Here is a 23457-nt window from a genome sequence, read left to right as displayed (position 1 = left end):
GTGGAAAGGGTTCTGCTGGCAGCCCAGGGACTGATTACATTGTCCAAACCAACTCAGTGTGGAGACAGAGGCTCAGTCCTTGGTTGGCTTGGGGGTGGGGTTTAGATCTGCACAACTCTCAAAGGTCGTGGAGGAAATATCTACTCCAACAACAACAACACGAAAAAGCCACATCTTTGAAAAAGTAGATTAGGGGTGGTTGGCTTGTGGATCATCTTTGTATATGTTTGTTATATTTGCTGGGGGAAGGAGGCCAATCAGCATGACCCAAAGGCAAGGCAGGGCTAGCTGGCCTGCCTGCTCCCCAGAAGGAACCAAAACAAGTCCACTGACATCACATCCAGTCTAACTGGGCAGGAGCCTGGCTGGGCCTGGGCGCCAGCAGCTCCTGAACCCTGGGGGCCTAACCATTTCCTATTTGCCTTTGCCCAATGGCATTAGTGCTAAAAGCTCTAAATTACAGAAAGTGAGAAGCCAAAAATGAGGTCATCTCAGGGCCTTGGATGCCAAGTGACAAATACATTAATAACTGAATGGCTTCCTTGGCTACCCCACCTCCCCCAAACAACCTTGCCCTTCCTTGACCCTGCTAGCAATGGAATCAGGAAATGCAGACACTTGTGGAATATCAAGATGATCTGGCTTTGGCATTATCTACCAGGGGATCTTAGCATGAGGCCTGTAAACTAGGCATTGGTTTTTAATATTTTAAAAACTATTTCAACACAATTGCTTGTCTTTGTCACTCTTTTATCTTGGGCATTTAAATACATGGTTCTGAAAAGAGGTCCAAAGGCATCACCTGATTGCCAAAGCATCCAAAAGGCCTAGTCCAGCCTGTCATTGGACCAATGAGGAAATGAGGACCAGGAAGGTGACGTGACATGTTTAAAGTAACAGAGTTATTTAGTGACAGCTAGAACATAGATTGAGACTGTCTTGATTGGAAGCCAAAAGGGAGGATGATGGCTTTCAGCATATCCCATGTGTGTTCGTCCTCCGTTGCCGAAGAAGACCATGTTATCAGAGAAATGATGACATGACTTGCACTTGACTTTGTTTTGAGTGAGGGAGGGCTGTGCAGGTCACCAGCCTCACTTCTCTTCCAGAGCCATCTAGTGACCAAATATTCATCAGGATGACTGGAGATGACCCAGGATGAGGCAATTGGGGTTAAGTGACTTGCCCAAGGTCACAGAGGTAGTGAGTGTCAAGTGTCTGAGGTGAGATTTGAACTCAGGTCCTCTTGACTCCTGCTCTATCCATTGCACCACCTAGCTGCCCCACATTCCACGTGGAAACGATGGAAGGGACCCATTCTGTTCAGTCTGAAGAAGAGATGAGACGACGTAGGCTCATAGAATTGGACTTGGGAGTGACCACAAGGCTTCTAGTCCATTATTATCATTTGAAATATTTGAAAGGCTGCTCTGTGGAAGAGGTTATAACCTTGTTCTGTTCCATCCTAGCCCTAAGGGGGCAAGAGCTCAGCTGCGACTGGGAGCCAGAAGGAGGAAAAATGGCCAGGAGGAGTGGCAAAGGGACATAATTGGGCTGGATGGGTGCCAGGAAAACTAACCAAGACATTCAAAAGAAGGGCTGCCTTGAGGGGTAAAGGATTCTCTCTCATTGGTAATCTTCAAGTGGGGATCACTTATGGGGAATGGAATAGAGGGAATTATTGATCACTTACAAAATGGACCAGAATGCCTTCTGATTCTGGGGAATCTTTAGCAAGTCCCCATATCTCAGGGTCCAAATTTTTCTCACCTGTGATATGAGAGTTGTACTAGGCCTCTAAATGTCCCCTCTAAGCCTTAAAGTCTGTAGTCTCTAGAGCTGTCAAGGTCTCCTAAGTTCTCTTTGCAGTCCTACTTGTAGACTGAGGACAGGCCTATGCCCCTAGCAAGTACTTGCCCTATAAATGCCCATTGACCCTCTGGATGTTCCCCCTAACAACAGAAGGGGAGGAAGAAGAGATGGATGATAGAGTTTGACCTCTGCAGGAAAAAGAGGTCATGAAAACAATACAAAGAAGCTGACCTCTGATCCCTGTAATGACCATTGTGGACCAGGAGACCATCATAATGACACAGAGGAGGTAGGTGCCCACAGGGGGAAATGCTGCTGCACAGTTACTGCTGTTGGCACATGGTTTTGTTGAAATGACCTTTGTCACCAGATGAGCTATATATTAGAAAATGATTATATTGTCAATCAAGAGGTACTAACGTGGAAAAATCCCTGAGTAAATGCAAGAAACTATGCTTTAGAAGCCCAAATAAAATGAAAAGAAACACTCCAACTCTAGCCCTGCCTATCATTATGATGACTGTTGATTTTATTTCTATATATTTGTATATTTAGCCCTGCCTTCCACAGACAATCACAGAACATAAGAAGTAGAAGAAACCCTCAACATCAAAGACTCAAGCCCCTCATTTACAAGACAGGAAACTGAGGCCTGGAGAGGTTGAGCCACTTGGCCTGGACCCAATAGTTAATTAGTGGTAAAAGATGGACTATGACCTTGGGTTTGATATTCCTAGCCCAATGGACTGCCCAGCTGTGACCTTGCCACACATTCAGGTTCATGGGCTTGCTGTCTTTCAGATTTCAAATCCCTTTCAGGGCTCTAATCTCATGTGAGCCTCACAAGTGCTCTGTGAAGTCAGATATTAACATTTCCACTTCACAGGTGATGAGAGATGGATAGATAGATAGATAGATAGATAGACAGACAGACAGATAGATGATAGGTAGACAGACTGACAGAGAGATAGATAGATAAATTGATTGACAGATGATAGGTAGATAGATAAATTAATTGATAGATAGATACTAGGTAGATAGACAGATAGATAGATAGATGGATAGTGCCTCCTGGATCCCTTAGGAACAGTAGCTGGCTCACTGGAGGTAAAGGCAAGCCCGGTCTCCTGACTTCTATCCAAGGAGTTTTCTAACTGTCTGCCCAGGTCTGGACTGGTGGACTTTGATCAGTCCCAATAGAGTCCACTGGGGCTGCCACTGGGGCTTATAGTGTGGCTATAAGGTCAAGACCCAGAGTCTCCAGGTTCCCTCTCTCCTCCCCCAGCTCCACTCCAGTAGTCACTGGCTCTGACTGGCCCAGTTCCGACTGGTTCCTCAGCTCGATTAATATAGATACACAGCTTGAGGTGACTCAGCTTTCTCTTTTTTTTTCCCCTTCATGCCCCGAAGGTAACTGATCAAACCCACACCTTGTGGCAACCACCAAACTCCAGAAAATCCGAAATCAATATTGGGTGGCAGAGGGAAGGTGAACTCTAAGAAAAAATTAATGTGCTGAGAATTCAATTCAGTTCAAGAAACAGTAAGTATATGCTATAGACAAGACTTCCCACCAGTGCTGGGGACACCAAGAACAAAAGGAGACCATCCCTGCCCTCAGATGGTGGGGGGGGTATGTCAGTTAGCAGACATCAGTAAACTGCAGTGTACTATATGGTGGCTCAGCAGGTCTTGGGCTGCATCAGGAAGAACAGTGTTCTCAGGAATAAGGAGGTGATGGTCCCCACGCCTCTGCCCTTGTCAGACCTCATCAGGAGGACTGGGTTCAGTTCTGGATACCAGGATTTAAGGACAGTGAGTAGATGAAGAGTGTCCAGAGGATGGTGAGTAGGAAAAGAAAGGACCATGAGCCCATAGGTGGGAGCATCAGCTGAAGGAACCACAGATGTTCAGTTTGGAGAAAAGATTCAAGTGTGCATGGAGGGGAGGCTGGGGCTGAGAGCTGGGTCCAAGAATCCCAAGATCTGTAGAGGAGGGGTTGGCCCCAGGAGAAAGAACTAGAAGCCTGGATCTGACCAGGTTTCCCCTCCTTCCCCCCAATACTCCTGTGACTCCCTATCACCTGCAAGATCAAGTACAAAATCCTCTGGCATTCAGAGAATTCCATTATCTGGTCCCTTGCTCCCTCTCCAGCCTTCTTACACAGTGCCCTCCACATGCTCTGCAGTCCAGTGAGGTGACACTGATCTCCCCATTCTTCTTCAAACATGATAGTGCACTCCGGATTCTGTGTTTCCCCTGGCTGTCCGTCCTCCTCATCTCTGCCTTGAGGCTCCTCTGACTTCCATCAAGTCTCCACTAAAGCCTTACCTGACCCAAGAAGCCCTTCCTAGTCATTTCTCTCCTTCAGGGAATCCCCCCTGTTTATCCATATGCATCTTTCATGTGCAAAGACCTTTGCATGTTGTCTCCAAGGTTAGACTGGAAGCTCCTTGGAGATCAGGGATTGTCTTTTGGCTTTCTTTTTATCCTTAAGCCTTAGCCCAGGGCCCGGCACACAATGGGTGCTTAATAAATGCTAGTTTTCCCATTAACATTGAGAGATGCCAAGGCCAAAACTTTCATCCCCCTGAATCAGCTGAATTAGGTTGTTTCCTTCAGAATCTCAAAGACATTAAAACGCTTTGTGCTGCGGACTCCCAACTTCAGTCCGGATTTACTATATTTTAACACACTCATCGGGAGCTAGGAAATGACCACCACTCAAAAAGAAAAGGAAAAACAAAACTTCTGAATTCAATTCAATCCAAATCCCTACTAAGTACTTACACAGTGGATTCAAGGATCAGAAAATTTAAAAACAGAAACAAAGAAAATTCCCTGTCCTGAAGGGTTTATCTAGTTATACTGGGGGAGGGAGGACACCAAGTGAGGAAGTACAAAGTAATTTGAAATGGGGGAGGCCAGTAAGAGACCCACAGAGGTTGAGTCTAGGAGCAGGCGCCTGAGCTTTGCTGGGCAGGCAGCGAGGGGTTCTGGGAGGCAAAGGAAGGCATGCCAAATTCCAAATACAGAGCACAGCTTGAGCAAAGTCAAAATGGTGAGAGATGGGGAGTTGTGTCAGGATAATAGCAAACAACCCCAAAGTGAACTCTGCTACTTGGGTAAGTTGTCTTGGCTGAAGGTCCTCCACAATCCATTTGAACCACGCAAGAGCCTCCCTGAGGAGACACCATCCTGGGAAATCACTTCTCATGGGTACTGCATAAGCTTTGTCATTTAAGATTTGGTTCCCTTTCCAAAGTTCAGCTTGCGCTATCATGAATTTAGTCACTGAATAGGAGCTCTTCCAGGACAGGGACCGTGTTTACCTTTCTTTGTGTCCTCGGGGTTTAACATGGAGGGCTGGCACATAGACAAATAATGCTAGTTGACTGAAATTGTGACCTCCTGCTTTCTTCCCTTCAAGGTCAATCAATAATGTTTCCAATAAATGGCAACCCCACATTTCCCTGGGTGTTTATGGGAACCTAGAAACAAATATTATTACCTGAACCTTAACCACATGAGTGTAACAGGTTCTAGGCACCATTTTGGTCTTTTACAGGAAAAAAAATCAGGTGATAAGATCAGAGGATCATAGCCCTGGCCTTGGAAGAGACTTCAGGCACCATCACTCATTTGATATAGAACACTGACCTTCAGAGAGCTGTTTGTGAAAGGTCTCACAGAAGTACGTGCCAGGGGTGGGATTTGAATTCAGATCTTCTAATTCCAGAATCTGGGGCAACTAGATGGCACAGGGCACAGAATGCCAGGATGGAGCCAAGAAGATTCATGACTTAAATCTGGCCTCAGACATTTACCAGCTGTGTGACCCTGGGTAAGTCACTTAAGCCTCAGTTTCTATATCTATAAAATGAGCTGGAGAAGGAAATGGCAAACCACTCCAGCATCTATGCCATGAAAATCCCAAATAGGGTCACAAAGAGTTGGAAAGAGCTGAATAAATTCTAGACTTTAAGTATTTTAGAGTGAGATTTCAATATAATGCAACTAAGATTTCCAATCTGAATCTTTATTTTTCTCCCTCAGGGAATCTCATTCTTTTTATATTCTCTCTCTCTCTCTCTCTCTCTCTCTCTCTCTCTCTCTCTCTCTCTCTCTCTCTCTCTCTCTCTCTATTTCTTTCTCTCTCTTTCTTCTCCCTTATCCCCCCACCCTCACACAGGTTTTAACTACAGTTGACCCCAGCGGTCCATGGAGAGGCACCAACAGACCACAGTAGATTTCAAAGTTCTAACAGTCTGCCAAAGGGATCGATGACACAACAAAGATTAAGAATCCCTGTTCTAGGATATTTTATCTTCAATCCACTGCTACAGATTTCACACCACATCCCATGTATTTTTATCCCCATTGTATACATTATAGCTATAGTCATTGATATCAGCATTAAATTATATTCCTATATATCAAATTCATTTAAAAATATTTAAGAAGTACAAAGAAAGGGATCTATTGAATGCTGAGTAGGCTGCTATTTATAAAAATCACTTATGCATATATTTTCCAGCTCAGACTCAGAACAGAAATCCAAAGTTTCCACCCTAGAAGCCTAGAGGTCTCCTTCAGACACTCCCAACATCTCTGTTTGATAGCAGCAGGTGCCAACTACCCATTTTGCAAATGGAGAAAATGAGTCAGAGGGAGGAAATGATATCCCACATCACCAAGCAGACTTGTGGCAGCCTCCCAGGACTCCAGAAACACAGGACCCTGGAAAGGCATTCAGTCACACGGTCTTTTTGGACAAGATACTTCCCATAACTCAGCTTTCTGAGGCTTCTTCTGACCAATTCCCTTCCATTTATCTGAGTGCTAGGGAAGTGAGAAAGGAGCAGGGGAAAGATAAAGCCTCTGATAGGCAAGGAATTCATAGCCGACTCAATTTCATGCTGTGGCAAAAGAGGCCAGATAAGAAGGGCCTATTTCTGCGAGTTTCTAATCACCTCTCTGCCTCTGTTTCCGTAGGAAGAAGTGTCAGACAGAAATATGAACACAGCCGGCATGAATTCTTCACTTCCTGCACTCCTACCGTTCATCAAGTCCTTCCTAGTCAGCATCTCCAAGACTAAAAAAGTGATAATGGACATGTTGAGCCTGCCCTGGGCAGATGCTGCAGGAGTTGCAGGTTCAAGGCAGGATGGCACATTTTAGGGGGTGAGATCAAGTCTAGTCAACAACATTAAGTTCTTACTAGGAGTTAGGCATTTTACTAAGCAATGAAACTAGAAATATAAGCAAAAAAAAAATATCCCCTGTCCTCAAGGATCTTAGGAAACTGAAAAGGGGTGGTAGGGGGAGGTGCCCACCCATGGCCTGGTGAAGCAAGAAGTTCAGTACCAGGAGTGGAGCCAAGAGGAATGAAGGCAAGATGATGGCTGGGCTAGTAAGCTAGGTGGCAGAATAAATAGGACACTGGACCTGGAGTCAGGAAAACTGAAGTTCAAATCTGGCCTCAGAAACTTATTAACTGTTGACCTTACACAAGCCTCTTCTACACCCCAGGTCTCAGTTTCCTCATCTGTAAAATGAGAGGATAAACACATACTGTTTGATGTCAGGAAAAACCGTCTGCCAATGACAGCTATTCAGAATTGGACTGGGATGGGATGCCTTGGGAGGTCATGGGCTCCCTGGCACAGGGTCTTCAAATAAAGGCACACAGGGAGCTTCTTGGGAGCATCTTTCACCTTTGTTTTTGAAACCCCAGGCCTAGCACGATGTCTGGTACAGTCATCCTTTAATCAATGCTTCTTGATTGCTGATTTGATAGTGGAAATACTTGGTCGGATGGGGGTTAGAAAAAATGAGATGAAAAGTCTTCTTCCAACTCTAAGCTCTGGGGGTAATCAGCTTTGGCAGAACACAGGGGACATCAGTGATAGTCAGCTTGAGTCTCTCCAAAGTCCATCCATCCTTCTCAACACCACCACACTGCTCTTAAGAGCCCAGATTTCATCCAGCCACTAAAGTCTACTCCAAACATCACCTGACTCTCAATCAGCTCTCAGCACCTGTAATCCCATCACAACCCTCCTCAAAAGTGTTCAATGGCTCTCCATCACCTCTGACCAAAGATAACTTCCTGAGTCAGTCATGAGAAGCACTCCATCCTTCGCCTCCAACTGTCCTTTCTTGCCTAATTTCATACTATTAATTACCTTCATGCTCTCTGCACTCCAGCCAAAATGGGTTAACAATTGTAATTTTATCTCATCTCTTCTCTCACCTCTGAACACATGCACATGAAATCCCCATGCTTGGAATACATTCCCTGCACATCTTCCCCAGTTGAAACCCTTCCCTTATTTCAAGGGAAAGGGCCAAGCCCTTTCTCTTCTAACCTCCCCTTGTCTCTGTTCCACTCCCCCTCATAGCAGAAATCATCCCTCTTTTCTCAAATTCCTCAGCTCACTCTGGCTTCTCCTATGCACTTAATCAAGTTTTAACTCATGTACTAATCATTTCTGTACCTGTCCCTTGCCCCTCGAAAGATCAAAATTCCTAGAAAGCAGAGACTGTACAATCTTGGCAATCCTTCCCCGTTGCCTAGCAGAGTGCCCAGCATATAGGTGGGCTCAATAACACTGGACGTAGACTGACAGATTCTATCCTCTGGGGACCCAAGCAATGTTGTACATCCTCCCTTCGAAGGTATTTGCCACATTTCCTGGGAGAGCCTTCTCCTCTCACGTCCACCCACACACCCAAAGAAGCAAAGACTAGCTGGAATTCCCATGATAAATCTTGGTGTGGAGGGAAGGGTGGAAAATAAACAAGCAAAATATTTTCCATTTTTTTTCCCCTTGTGCATTTTCAATCCATATTTTTGTAAGAGACAGGAGCATGTCACAGGAAGAGTGCTGAGCAAAGTGTTAGGAAAGACTGTTTTCGGAATCTGCTTCTGGTGCTTCATAGCTAGCTGCTGTCTCCCTCATAGGGTAACTAGCTGGTGCAGTGGATAGAGTATCAGGCTGGAGTCAGGAAGACCTGAGTTCAAATCTGCCTCAAACACTCACTCTTTGTGGGACCCTGGACAAGTCACTTCACCTTGTCTGCCTCATTTTCCTTATCTGTAAAATGAGCTGGAGAAGGAAATGGCAAACTGCTCCAGTGTCTCTGCCAAGAAAACCCCAAATGGGGTCACAAAGAATCGGACAGGACCAAAACGACTCCACAACAAACTTCCCTGGCAGGGCTGTTGAGGAGATTCCCAAAGATAATGTTTGTAGAGTACTTTACAAACCTCAAGATATTAGATATACTTATGTCACCAGACTCCTAGCTTCATCCCATCATAGCTAGGGTTTCCATCATGTTTTAAGATCTACAAAATGGGGGAGGAGGGGGTGACAAGATGGCGGCGGAGACGGTGGAGCTCCACAAGCTGAAGCTTGCTGAGCTCAAGCAGGAATGTCTTGCACGGGGCCTGGAGACCAAAGGAATCAAGCAAGATCTCATCAATAGACTCCAGGCTTATCTTGAGGAGCATGCTGAAGAAGAGGCCAATGAAGAAGATGTTCTGGGAGATGAAACAGAGGAAGAAGAACCAAAGCCAGTAGAAATACCTGTCAAAGAGGAAGAACCTCCAGAGAAAACTGCTGATGTGGCAGCAGAGAAGAAGGTAGTGAAAATCACATCTGAAGTACCACAGACTGAGAGGATGCAGAAACGAGCTGAGCGATTCAATGTACCTGTGAGCTTGGAGAGCAAGAAAGCTGCCCGTGCAGCTCGATTTGGCATTTCTTCAGTTTCAGCAAAAGGTTTATCATCAGACACCAAACCTATGGTACACATGGATAAATTAAAGGAAAGGGCTCAAAGATTTGGTTTGAATGTCTCCTCAGTCTCTAAGAAGAGTGAGGATGATGAGAAGCTAAAAAAGAGGAAGGAGTGATTTGGTATTGCTTGATGAGGAGTTTTTGCTGCCTTGATGATTCCCATCTCTGATTCTTCTTGGTCATTTACATACCCACATGTATACAAACAGGCCCCTTCCTGGGCTTTGTCCCCTGCTGAGGGCATACATGTATCCCAGAATCAGACCCAAGCCCTCAACAGCAGTTTTAGGTTTTTGCCATTACAACTTCAAGGTGTTTTTTTCCCGTTGTTTTTGTTTTGTTTTGTTTTTAAAATTCTGGTTGTTAATTTAAAAAATTTAGAAAAGAAAAAAAAAAGATCTACAAAATGCTTTACACACATTACCTACTTTTATCCTATTAATAATCCTCTAATGAAGGCCTTATAGAGTCCATATACAGGAGGAAGCAGAGATTCAAAAGACTTGCTGGAAGTCACAAGGAGATACCAGGAGGTTCTGGCTTTGGGACACTGGACCCCAGGTTCTCCACAGCCAAATGTATGTCACCCAGCACCATGTGAATGTTAATTGTGATTGAACAAAGCACCATGTCAGGGTTTGTTATCATTGATAACCAAGCAATGTCTAGCCAGATGAGTTTCTATTGCATGGCACCACCAAATGCCAGGATGGCACAATGGAGAGAGGCTTGCGCTTAGAATCAAGGGACCTGACGGCTAATTGTGGTGCTCGTACTGGTTGCCTGTGACCTTGAGCAAATAAATACTTGACCCCCCGGGGTCTTAATTCCCTCATCTATAAAATGGCAGCAGGCAAGGCTGGAGGATGAGACTAGACACCCCCAAGTTCCTTCTGGTTCTAATCCTCTAATCTTCTGTCTAGTTCTAGCTTTGCCAGGTGGAGCCAAGAAAAGCAGCAGAAAAGTCAGGAACAGACAAGTAAGTGGATGGAAAAGGAAGGAGGCCATATGACTCTCCAGTCGCCAGCAGCCAAATCATCTGAAGCTCTATGACACATTTGGCCCATCTTACCCAGGGGAAACAGAGAGAAGTCCAAATCAGGAACTAAATGTGTCCAGTGAGTGTGACCTTTAACAGTCTGTCAACACTAGCTTATCAAGAAGCTAAAATATCCCTGTGCCATGTCATGTGTCCGTAGGCTGGTACCCATGGCACCAGCAGCCAAGGGTGTAATTGGAGGGATGTTGGTGGCCACCACATCTGTGAACAATTAATCTCTGATGCCAATCCAAATACCCTAGCCCCTTGCCCTGCCCCATGCTAAATGAAGCAGACTCAGGCTTTGCTTTACTAATTAAGAAGTGCTAGTTACGGGAAGTTTCCTGCCCAGAGAGCCACAGAGCTGGGGACTTCTGTAAATGGGCATCTTCCCCTCCCAGCATACACAGTTCATAAGAAAACAGCCCTACCTATGCCACGACTTGCAGCCTGTAACTTCCATGAAAATAAGGTCACCTGGTAAAGGTGATGGATGAGTGGAAAAGAAAGTTCAAGAAAAGAATGAGTAAGAAGACTGTTGTCTTTCCATTCACAGAAATTAATTTACTTTTCTCCCCTTTCCTTCTCACAGGACTACACATGTTTGCATCTGGAAAAGAAATTAATTGGTAAATCAAATCAGTGCACTCTCATTGTTCTACGGCTCCCACTAAAGGACCATTATTATTTCTCTGAAAAGAGAAACAACTCTCTGCCACGGATCCACAAAGAACTTTGGATTATGAAGCGCAGTTGCCAGGGAAATGACACCAAGCCCCAAGTGTGAGATTTTTCCATCAAACTTACCTAATGCTGGATGAATCTGAGGATAGTTTTCTTCCTCAGATTCCATGCCATTTTTTTAAATGACAAAGAAAGAAAGTGAGATGGAATATACGCATCCCTAGTAACGCATCCCTAGATTCCATCCCTAGATGGAACATACGCATCCCTAGTAGCTCGCTGGAGGGGGACGCCCTGCTGGGAGGGCTCCGAGATTTTTCATCACGTCTTCCAACTGATCGTGACTTTGAAGGAAAAACTGGGGTTGGTTTTCTGGTCAAAATCTTGGGACTTTGGAATGATGTGTCCCTTTCTAGCAAGGAAGTGGGGGCATCTCATGAAGACTGTGAAAAGTGTGCTTGGCAGAGCTTTCAATGGCAGTTTCAGAGGGTGGGGGAAGAAAGAAACATCCCATAAGACAGTAAAACCAGGTACTCTAGATGACAAGAGGTGAGACAGACAGAAAACCACAGGGAAGCCTGTTCCCCTGTATGAGAACAGCACTTCTTACTCCTGACTTCAAGATATCAAGGCACAGATAAAGTAGAGTAACAAAATGTACTTAAAAATCTGATCAAGAGCAGGGCTCTTGGAACAAGCTTCCATTGGAATACACTTTTAAGTCACAAAGTTTTGAGAAGATGAGATTCAGGATGAGCATATGACAAGGGAATGCTTTCTTGGTCAACAGAAACAGATCTAATGAAGAAGAAAAGCGTTAGTTACTATGTTGAGGGCAATTCAACATTGTTGACACACCTGCATGAAAATGAATAAACATCTGCCCTCAGAAAATCTGGAAACAAAGAAATAGAAATGGTATCCATGTGATACTATGCTACAAACCACCCAGCCAGCCAGAGGATAAGGATAGACTTTCCTATATGTCAGTTAAGGTAGAGTCATGTAAGGTGCTAGAAGACTTCAATTACTGGGACATCTGCCAGAAGATAATTCTGCTGAAAGGAGAATGTTTAATAAATTCATAACTTATTCTACTAAAAATTACAGCTTTCATAATTTCTGGATTTCATGCCCCTCACCCAGTTTTGCAAACTTAGTGACATCCTCAACTCTTCCTTCTCACTCAACCCACACATCCAACCTATTACCAAATCTTGTGGACTTCTTAGCGTCACTGATCGCCCTCACTCCTCTTAGCCACTCCCCTTATGCAGGCTTTCATCGATGCTCACCTGGAGTACTGCAAGAGCTTTCTAAATGATCTCCCTGCTCCAGTCTATCCTTCACTTAGCTGCTGCAGAAGAAAGAAACTGGACTGTTAGGGATATATGTCTGCCTAAAATTGCTCTTATTAATTTATCATTATTCTAAATCATTAAAATCCCTATCCAAATATTCTGTTTGAGAGCAGTCCAAACTAGTAGAGGGCCCTTCATGGCCCTGGAGATTTCTTCCCCCAACAAGGAATTATAAAGTAACATCTAAAGGATTCTTGAACTAGAAAATTCTGCTTGATGGTGATGGTGGTGCTGGTGCTGGTGCTGGTGCTGGTGCTAGTGATGACTCAACAACAGTATCTTATAGTTACACAACTCAGGGGGAGGTAAGTGGGAACATTTCTTTCATCAATCCAGAACGATCATCATAATCTTTGAGAATCATTTTCTTGAACTTCTCAGTCCCTTGAGACCACCTCCTTCAAGGCATTAAGGAAGAAGATAAGCACTGACATGGGTCATGACCCTATCAGTTGATCCAGGCCCCTTCCCCTGTCCTTACCCAAATGACTTCAGTGAAAGAGGTCTCAGACATTTCCTGGCTGTGTGACCCTGGGCAAGTCACTTTAAGTGTTTGCCTCAGTTTCCTCACCTGTAAAATAGGCTGGAGAAAGAAATGGCAAGGACTCAGACATGACTGAAACAGACAGCAAATACTCAGTGACATGTGAGCACCTCATCTTATTCCTATATTGTACCTGCAGTAAGAGGGCATTGGCTTTCGATCCACACCCACAATGATGTGAAAAAGACTTGGATGCTTTCATGAATTACACCATAGTATAACCCAGAAGTGGAATAATTAATGCAACTGCTAAAATACTTAAGACACCATTGGGAAAAATGCAATGAAGGATGGTTATCACGGTCAGTGGAGATTATAATGCTATTGGGGGGTCAGAAGCCACCTGCAGTACTGCATTCAGCTCAGTCAGTAAACGCTTATTAAGTGCCTACTATGTACCAGCACTGTGCTGAATGATGGGAATACAAAAGGCAGTCCTGGTGCTCGAGGAGCTCTCAATTTAATTGGAGAGACAAAATGAAGACAACTGTATATATACTAATGGAGAGATAAATCGGATAAATTAATTAAAAGAGGGAAGATGCTGGAATTAAGGCGTCCTGTAAGCAGGCTTTTCCTTTATTTTTATTGTTTCTTTTTGCAGCATGCCTTAAAGGGAAATGTGTTTTTCATGACCTCACATGTACAATCAAATCGTGTGCCTTCTCCAAAAGGGGGAAGGGGCACAAGGGAGAAAGAGAATTGAAGACTTAAAACTTTTACAAATAATCATTAAAAAAAGTTTACACATCACTGGGAATTATTTAACAAAGTAAAGAAAAATAATTAAGGCTTTCTATAAAAGAGAGATTTTAGTTAGAACTTCAAGGAAACTGGGGAGCTCAGTAACTGGAGCAGAAGAGGGAGAACATGCCAGTCATGGAGGAGGCGCAACCAAAGAGGAGACCCAAAGTACCAAGAGAAGGAAGGTCTTGTCCTGGAAGCAGCAGGAGGCCAGTGTCATTAGATGGAAGAGTCCACACATATATATCAGGGAGTGAAGCACCCCAAGACTGAAAGGCAGGAGTGGGTAGGGAAGGTGAGGAGGGGGATGACATGGGCAGAGCTGGCTTTTCAGAAAGATCACTTTGCTGGCTGTCTGGAAGGATAGATTAGAGTGGGGAGAGATCTGAGGCAGGCAGATCCCCCCCAGGGTTATCATCATAACCAGGGTGTGCAGTAAATAGACCACGGTGAGGGCAGCGTCAGGAGAGAGGGGGCATATTCAAGAGATGTCGCCAAAGTGAAATCTGCAGACTTTGGCAGTAGCTTGGATATTGGAGGTGAGAGATAGAGAGGAGTTCAGGGTGCCAACTAGGTTGTGAGCCTGAGGGACCTCTAGAGTAACAGGTAATGTCAGATGGGAGGAGGGTTAGGAGGAAAGAGAATAAGTTCTGTTTTGAACAGACTGATTTTAAGAAGTCTACTGGATATCCCTTTAGAGATGGCTGAAAGTACAGTTGGAGATCCAAGATCAGAGGTCAGCAGAGAGATTGGGTCAGAAAGGTAGATTTCAGAATCATCCACACACATCTGTGGGAGTTGAGGAGATCACCAAGTGAAGTGACGGAGGGAGAAGAGAAGAGGGCCCAGGCAAGAACCCCAAGGGACTCCTGTCTGGATACCATGATTTAAAAGAGGGATTGGATCAGTGAGCGTGAAAGCATTCAGTGAACGCAGTGAGGCTGCCAGGCAAGGTTGCATCCACTTTTTAGAAGGTTCCAGATATTTAGACCTAAAGAGAGGTGGGGGAGCGAAAGGGTAGCAGTTCTAAGCAATCTGAAGGCCTCTCATGGGAAACAAAAGTAGTCATTTCAGGCTGCTCCAGAAGGCAAACTAAAGGAGGAATTCATATCAATGGAAGAACTTTCTGAGAATCTGAACTTCTCAACGATGGGTCACGTGAGCCCTGAGTTACTTGAAATGCTCAAGGTAAGACCAAAGCAGTAGGTGGGAAGACTGGAGAGGGGCCACCTGCAGTGGACAGGGGGATTGGACAGTGGTCTACAAAGTCCCTTGAAGCCCTAAGATCTTCCACTTCTCTAGTCCTGATGATTCTTTTTGTCTTAGAGCAATGGAGCTGACTTCTGCTGCCCACCCCTCCTGGTGGGTCTAAACAATTCCACTCAGCAACCTTGGGCCTCTCTGGTAGCTTCCCTGGGACAGTCCCCTCCATTCCATTGCCATCTCCCTCATCAGGCACCATCTCCTTCCTAGGGGACTCTCCCTGCCAACTGACTCTCCCTCTTTCTTATCAGTGCCTGGTTGTAGGCTCTAATTTATTCCATAGACCAGTGCCTTTACACTACTGTTTTCTGTAATTTATAAAACACATCCTGCCCACGGGTTTGTATTTTTAATTTCTGTAAGGAGTTTTGGGATCCAGTTTGTGTGAAAGTCAGACGACAACATAATACATTGTATGATAAAAGCCACTAAGACAAAAACAGGCCTTCTAGCACAGCAGACATTCCGGGCCTTGCTCCATCCCTGCCGGGCATATGGTGGCCAAGGAAGAGAAATGCTTTTTTCCTTCCCTGCCCCCAATCCAGCCCCTTTCATTGGCTAGATTCTGGGGGGAAAGAAACGTTTGCAGAAGCAAGTTTTGAATTCTTTCGTCAAAGGGAATAAAGACCATCCAAACATTGCCACATCTAAGTAAAGCCACCAATGGCAAAGCCACCTGTCTCTTCCTTTGGCTTGGTTCTATGTCCTCAGCATACCTGAGACAGAATCCGGTTCTGCTACTTCCCATCCATATATATCAGAACCTTTGGCGAGGCACTAACAGCTCTGGAGCTCAATAAGGAGATGAAGATCTTAGGCCAGATGGTTCCACCATGCCACTACTCTAAATCTGGAGCTATGTAGCATCCAGAGAGGATGTTCCTTTTGGAGTCAAGAAGACTTCTGTTGAAGTCCTCCCTCCATTAGCCTGGTCTCCCATACCAGTCATATTACTTCCCACTTACACTGCCTGTGTCTTGTTTGTACATAGCTGTTCCCATGCTGGGTCCCCCATTAGTGTCTGAGATCCTGGAAGAGATGTTTGCCCTGGTACCCCACAGCTCATCTGACACAAAAATGAGTTATTGACTGGCTCAATGCCCCAGTCAACTGTCCCAGACTATATGCAAGTTGGCAAATTGAAGTAGGGAAGGGAATTTCCATACATTAAATGAAATTGAGCCAGACTAAAAAGAATCCATGATCTCATGAGATTCTCACCAAAACCCTTTGAAGTATTAACCTATTTTACTGATTAAGAAACTAAGGCTCACAGACATGCTTGCGGTCACACACCCACTTGCCTGAGGTAGGGTTTGAACTTTCCCCAGACATCAAGGTCAGCTCTTTATCCCTCACACACACCCTATGGCCACACCCCCAGAATTACTCAGAGTTAACCACACAGACATTTCACACAAGAATGGCAAACTATCCAAGGACTGATAAGAGAAAGAGAAATAGCAGGAAGAAAATCTAGGTTTCTTTCATCCCCTGGTTGTAGCATTTAGGCCAATGGAGTTCAAAGGATCCCCAGTGTCCTCCTACTGAGGAAGTCCTGGTGGGAAGACTCAGGGGCCAGGCAAATACCTTCCCCCATTTTAATCATTTCCCAGCAGAGTCTCTACTTTGGGTGCTTTTGTCTTGTACCTGTTGTTGTTTTGAATGACACATCAGTCTCACCAGGTTCTTCCCCATCACAAAAGTCAACTCCATCTCTTTCTAGCCCAGAAGAACTCCTCCCAAAAAATAGCCTCCATTACCACACCAGGGATCTCCTTTGGGGAAGGAAGACCAAGATCTTGTGAACCAGTTCCCTATTCTCCAGCTAGGAGGTCCAAACACTTCACAGACCAGGACCCTAAGAACATTTAGAGAGACCTGGCTTTGGACCTCATCTCCAGAAATGCAAGAACACTTGATAAATAAGGAATTTGCAGGAGAAGCTGAAGATCATCCTAGAACATCTATCTGGCATCCCATTGGTCATGGGCCACCATTATAATTTGCTCCTATGAGGGCTTGTTAGCTTTTAAGTTGTAAGGTTGGGCAAGAAACCCAAGAGTGTAAGGCCAGAGATGGCATGTCTTTCCCTGTTGCCACTGGAAGTCAACCAGATCTTGAAAAGTGACCCAGCTCCTTAGGAAGATGGTGATGAAATGAGAATGGGGTTTGATAGGAGCCTAGACTGAGCACAGCCCAATCCTCTTAATTTTACAGTAGAAGAAAATGAGTTCCCAAGAAGCTTCAGTGCTAGAAGCTATTATTAAGTGGTAAAGTCAGGATTTGAACCCAGACTTTAAGTCCTGCTCCCTTTCCACTGAACCATACTGCCACCCTTTTCAGGAGGTTAACTTAAAATACAAGCTGTCACAGGAGTACACCTAAAGAGGGTTGGAAAGAATGGATCTGACCAGAGTCATGTAACCCTAAGTAAATAGGCTTTTTAAACTGAAGAGATAGTGGGGTGCCTCAGTGGATAGAGTGCCAGGCCCAAAGTCGGGAGGACTGGGTTCAAATCCAGTCTCAGACACTTACTAGCCATGTGACCCTGGGTAAGTCATATCACCATTTGCCTCAGTTTCCTCATCTGTAAAATGAGTCAGAGAAGTAAATGGCAAATCACTCCAGTATCTATGCCCAGAAAACCCCAAAAGGGGTCAGAGAGAGTCAGACATGACTGAAAAACAACAACAGTGAAGAAAAGTTATGTGTACCTGGAGCGATACAGTTTAGAAAATAGAATGGAGGAAACAGAAGAGCAGTAGAGATGTCTTGAATTTCACAAGAAAAAAAAAGTCCAAGAAAGGAAGTGGGAATAAAACCCATGGCTTCATCCAGCTGCAGGCCAATGGGCCCTGGGTGGATAATGACCTCTTCTGAGGAGGACAATCTGAGTCCCCAGCCTGCCCCCCCACTCCCCAGGTGTAACATGCTGAGAAACTGGATGTCTATAGACTGAGCTCTGATCCTAGTCAAAAACCCCACAGGTGACCCAAAGGAAAGAATGTCAACAGAGAAATGTCTCTGCACTCGCTGTACCGGAAATATAACCCAAGAAATCTGCCCAGTTGATACTGAGAATCATTTTATTTTAAGGACACATCACCCGATGCAGAAATCCATCTTCTCCCTGGTGAAGGTTTTCAAAGTGACTGGGGGTGAGGGGGAAGGGGGGGGAGGAGATGGAGTGTTCAAGCAAGACAGGCACCCAACATCCAAAGGACAAGCTGCCAGAAAAGAAAGGTTGGAATTATTTTTAACCCCAAGTACAGGAAAGGAGAGCCTTAGGAAGATGATTGGAGTCACTTCTCAGACTCCTCCGTGAAGGTCAACCAAATGTCACAGCCCTTCTCAGGAAGCCTTGGGGTTCTCTTTCCTTTGCTCTGCTTGTCACCCCTTCTTTGAACACTACAATCTAGCTGACATTTCCAAGGGATGGTTTGTCTTCCTTCAGCATGTGGAATATCTAGCAAAGGGCTTTGGACACAGTAGACACAGAATCAGTGTTTCTGGCTGGGTCTAGCTCTCTCCTCAAACCCAAACACCCCTCTCTGAGTATAGCCTTCCCCATTAAAATGGCAGCACTTGGAAGGCAGAGGCTGTGTTTGGCTTGGGGGCTCTAGCACAATGCTAGTCATACAGCACACTCTTAACAAATGTCTTTTCATTCACTGTTAGACTGAACTTGATGCTAGAACCTTCTATGGTTTGCAGAGTGTCTTATATGATGCCATACTGTCCCACTAGTAACCTTGGGGGTACACAAAGTATCCAGGCTATTTCTGCCAAGATGAACTTTTTTGGAATACCTATACCTCAAAGGGAGAAAGACTTGCTTTGGAGGCTTGTGAAGCAAGGTGACCAAGGATTTCTACCCTGGTCATTCTCTTCAACTTGAAGGACCAGTCCTTCTGAACCTGGAAGTCCGTGCTGTGGCTCTGGGACAACTTCTATCCCTAGAAAGTGGGACTGGGCTGGCCTTTATCACTACTCATAAATAAAAGTTGGAAGTCTACTGAGTCAAAATGGTGACAGGGAAAAGGCCCTTGAATGGGAACTTGGACAACCTTGATTGACATTCCAGCTCTGCAGGTGACCAGCTATCAGACCCTGAAAGGTGCAAATGAGATCATATTCCTGTAGTGCACCTGGCTCACAGTAGGGCCCATGTGACTAGCTTCCCTCCTGGACAAAACAACTTCCGTTCTGAGCCTCAGTTTCCGCCTCTATAAAATGGGGCATTAGGCTAAGTGTGGATCCTTGCCAGCTTTAAAATTCTGTGAGTCCAAGACTACATAGAAGTCATCAGGGAGATCATCCTTCTTCATCGTATGCGTAAGTAAACTAACGTAAGTGCCTCGGTGGTACAGAGGCGACAAATGAAAGAGTCAGGATGCAAAGCCAAATCTTCCTAACCCCATCCAGCCCACTGTCCCCTCCAACAGCATGCGAAGAGAGCTGAGGGATCAGAAGTTGGAATCACCCAAGGGGGTCCAACTGCAAGCATCGCCAGCACAGAAAAGACATCTGCATAGACAATTCAGGGTAATCAGGATGCACTTAATATTAATTCAATAACCAATAATACCATTAATAATAATAAACAATATACTATACTAATAATTTCATATGATGATAACAAGCAATCACTCACTCTCCAAAAAAGACTCATGTTATTGCCCCTTTGAATGTTGTAGTCAAATCTCAGATGAAAAGATAAACTAAATAGGTGCATTTTTCTTGTTTACTTGAAATTCCCTGTTTCTCAGTTAGTACCAAAGGTTGGTGGGATCAGTTTTATGCAAATACCTGGGTTCTGGAGATGGAGCATGTTGTGGAAGGAAAATGTACGACTGGAGGACAGAGAAGGGAGGAAGGGAGACAGGTGTAAAACTGGAATGTGTCTATGAAGGTTATGCACACTATTGTGCAGTCAGACCAGGAGCAAGGCCTCCCTCAGCTCGGATGAGCCAACCAGACCCAAGGCTCTTCCTCACCTGCCTGTGCTGTGTTGGGTGTAGGAGAAAATCTGGGGTGGTCTACCACTGATAACTAGTCCTCAAAAGGAAGCTAAGTATACCCTCCCCACCATCCCCTGCAAAGGGGACAGCTACCAAGATATTATTCACCAAACACCAAAGACTGGAGTGTGCCTAGAAAGTCACTAAAGATCCAGATTCTGACCACCCGGACCCCACCAGGCATACACATGGGCTACAACGCCTATCACAGTCAATCCAGAATCACTACTACGAACAACACCCATCCCCCCCCCCCCCCAGTTCTGCCTCTCTTCTCACTCATCTTGCTCTATCCCTACCTCTTGTCAGTGTCCAGAGGACAACGGAAAAGTGAACAGTAAAAAGCCCCCCTGGCTGCTCTCTGCGGTGTTTGCTGGGAACACCCAAGGCCTTCTGGGGTGGGAGGTGAAGAAACCAGTGTTTGCAAACCAAAGGGGATAAACAAGACCAGCCTGGATCCAATTTAGACTTAATAAGGTAGTTTGCTGAATGTTAATTAAATACTCAGTGGTTGTTACCAACTGTGGTGATTAAGTTAATTTTGAATTAAATAAGCAATAAATGTTTAACTGGAGTTCTATTAAATCTCACCCAGCCAGTGAGAGCCTGGGTGCTGCTAACTGATTTTATACAAGCTGGATTTTAAAGAATTTGAAGGATCCTTCACTAAGACACTTGGGCATGTTAGCTGAGAGTTTATTACCTTCTGATAACTGCCTTATTAAACAAAAATGGAGGATTTTTTCTTTGATAGTGAAGTCTCTTACCTCTGTTCCCCTACTTTACTGAAAGCCACACCAGTAACAGTTGTGGAAGGACTGGCAAGTATGTGAGAGTTGTCCGGGAATAAACAGAATGAGGTGAAAGGTCATGTATCAGTGTGGCCTAGAGCCGGCAGGGGCTATCTCATTCACCCCTTTCCCTCCAGAGAATGTTTAGGCTGGACCCTGCTAAGCCACAGTCAAGGGAGACAATATTCATCTTCAGAAGTAAGGATTTACCAATCTAGGCTTGTCTTAAAAAAAAAAAAAAAGTTGCTCTCATCATTATCAGTAGCAATATCTGCCTAACAGTGATTTAAGATTTATAGACATTTCAAGCCTCTAACAATCCTGTGAAGAAAGTGCTAGGGGTCTCATTACAAAGATGATGAGACTGAGTTACAAACCTGGGCTGAAAGACCTGGGGGTGTCTCGCCTAGAGAAGCAAATTCAGGGGAACATCCCAGCTGCTTTCAAGTATTTGAAAGCTAGGAGAGGAAAGAGGGCCCCAACTTGTCCTGTTCAGCCCCAGACAGAGCCAGAAGAAATATGTAGAAGCTCAAAGAGGTCTAAAAGAATTTCCTAAGAATTAGAACTGCCCCAAAGTGATATGGACTGCCCTGGGAGGTGGCGGATACACATTTACCTGGGCATGTTGTAACAGAGATTCCTCCCAGGTATGGGTTGGTCCGGGTAACCACTGAGGTCCCTTTCAATAGGAGGTCCACTACTGTGACCATCAGGTATCACTGTACTCTTTTTACAGATCAGGAACCCAAGGCCCACCAAACCTGAGGGTTCATCATTCCCATTGTACAGATGAGGAAATCAAAGTTAAGGTCACACAGCTGGCCTGCAGTTACACTGCTGCTAAGGTTCATTCTAGTAAATGTTGGACATAGAATTTGCATCTATGCCTTCCTGACTATTTGCCACCTGATTGTAGAAAGTTTATTGAATACTAGAACCCTATAAGACAGGCATAACTTATTCAGAGCACTCTTAGGACTCCCTCCCCCACCCCACCATTTTTGTTAACTTCTAGGATGTCTCCAATCTCGAAGAGCATTGGAAACACTGGCAAACATTTCTTACAATAAAATTCCCCTGAATTTGCTTTCAATTAAAAACATAAGCATTTGTCACTAAGAAACATTTTGGTAGAGGCTGCAGCAACACAATTTGGAATCACTTCCACCGTTTTCTAGGGAGAGCCCAGCTGCAGATCCAATTTTCCATTCTGTTAACCTGGGGAGGCACTGGGCAAATATGAACTGATGGAGATTAGCTTTCTTAATGTACTAGTTCTTATACAGGGCTGTTGGGAGATCCACAATCTCTCTTATCGAGCCAACACGGAAGCTGAGTGAGCCACCAGAAATCAATCAACGCACCAGCCTAGCAGTATCATAGTCCAATATTCTGCATTTCATTCTGACCCATCCCGCATGGGAGATGGGGGAGGGAGAGTATCAGCAGACTCCCTCCCTTCCTTTACAGAGATAAAGACTAACCACTGCACCAGCTGATTAGGCAGCACTTAGATGAGAGCTGTCAGCTCGAAAGAGAAGTCAGAGAGACCTCGAAGGAATAAGGAACTCATGGAGGGGGCGGAAAAGAGGAGGCGAAAGAAACGTGCTTGAAAAGGTGCTCAAAATGTCACTGGGCCAAGCATCACGTGGTTAAAGTTCTAAACAAAAATGTGTGTATACATACATGCATGCATTCACACATGAGTTTCCTCTGTATATACATGTATGTATGTATATATACATGTGCATGCATACATATCTACATATATATCCACATATATCTAAAATATGTTTTTGGCTGAAATACAGGAAACCAATCAAAAAGCATCGGACTAAATCAAGACAAAAAGAAAACATTTCCTATCTTCAAGAAGCTGAAATTCTTTTGGCAAACCAGGATTTATCCAAATAATCGCATATAAAATGCATGGAAGATAAACACAAAACCAAAATTTGTGTAGAGGAGGGCATTAGCAGCTGATGAGCTTAGGAAAGGCTTTGTATACAAAGCATTGTAGCATTGAATTAGTAAATAGTCTGAATTAGGGATTACTTTTTTAAGAAATATATTTGTATCGATTTAATTTATCTGTAGTACCATAAGCTACTGGCTATCACACATGGCTTAGATATTCAACTAGATCCAACATGACAAATCCCTAAGTATTAGTGTTTCTATTTAATGCCCAGAATTTTCTCTCTGAAACAAAAGCCTGTCTTTGTTAATACTGACCTTCTTCTACCAACTGTCTATGGATGATGGCTCCTGAGATGCAGGATGCCAAATTCAAGGCTCCCAAAACTCCAATGGAGAGGTGCATGGAAGCAGGCTGCAACATGTTACTATCAAAGGACTGATCGTTGGTATCTATACAACATCAAAAG

General features: G+C 44.5%; 1 protein-coding gene and 1 pseudogene across 3 annotated transcripts in view; one reads left to right on the top strand and one right to left on the bottom strand.

Annotated features, from left to right (window-relative positions):
* LPP (LIM domain containing preferred translocation partner in lipoma) overlaps positions 1–23457 on the bottom strand; it is a 666236-nt gene that overhangs the window by 630000 nt on the left and 12779 nt on the right. The gene's annotated exons all lie outside the window — the stretch shown is intronic.
* LOC140510318 (SAP domain-containing ribonucleoprotein pseudogene) lies at positions 9165–9767 on the top strand (annotated as a pseudogene).

Source organism: Notamacropus eugenii, chromosome 6, assembly GCF_028372415.1.
Source record: "Notamacropus eugenii isolate mMacEug1 chromosome 6, mMacEug1.pri_v2, whole genome shotgun sequence".
Lineage (NCBI taxonomy): Eukaryota > Metazoa > Chordata > Mammalia > Diprotodontia > Macropodidae > Notamacropus > Notamacropus eugenii.
Note: the sequence above shows the minus strand (reverse complement) of the source record. Positions and strands in the feature narration are given on the sequence as shown.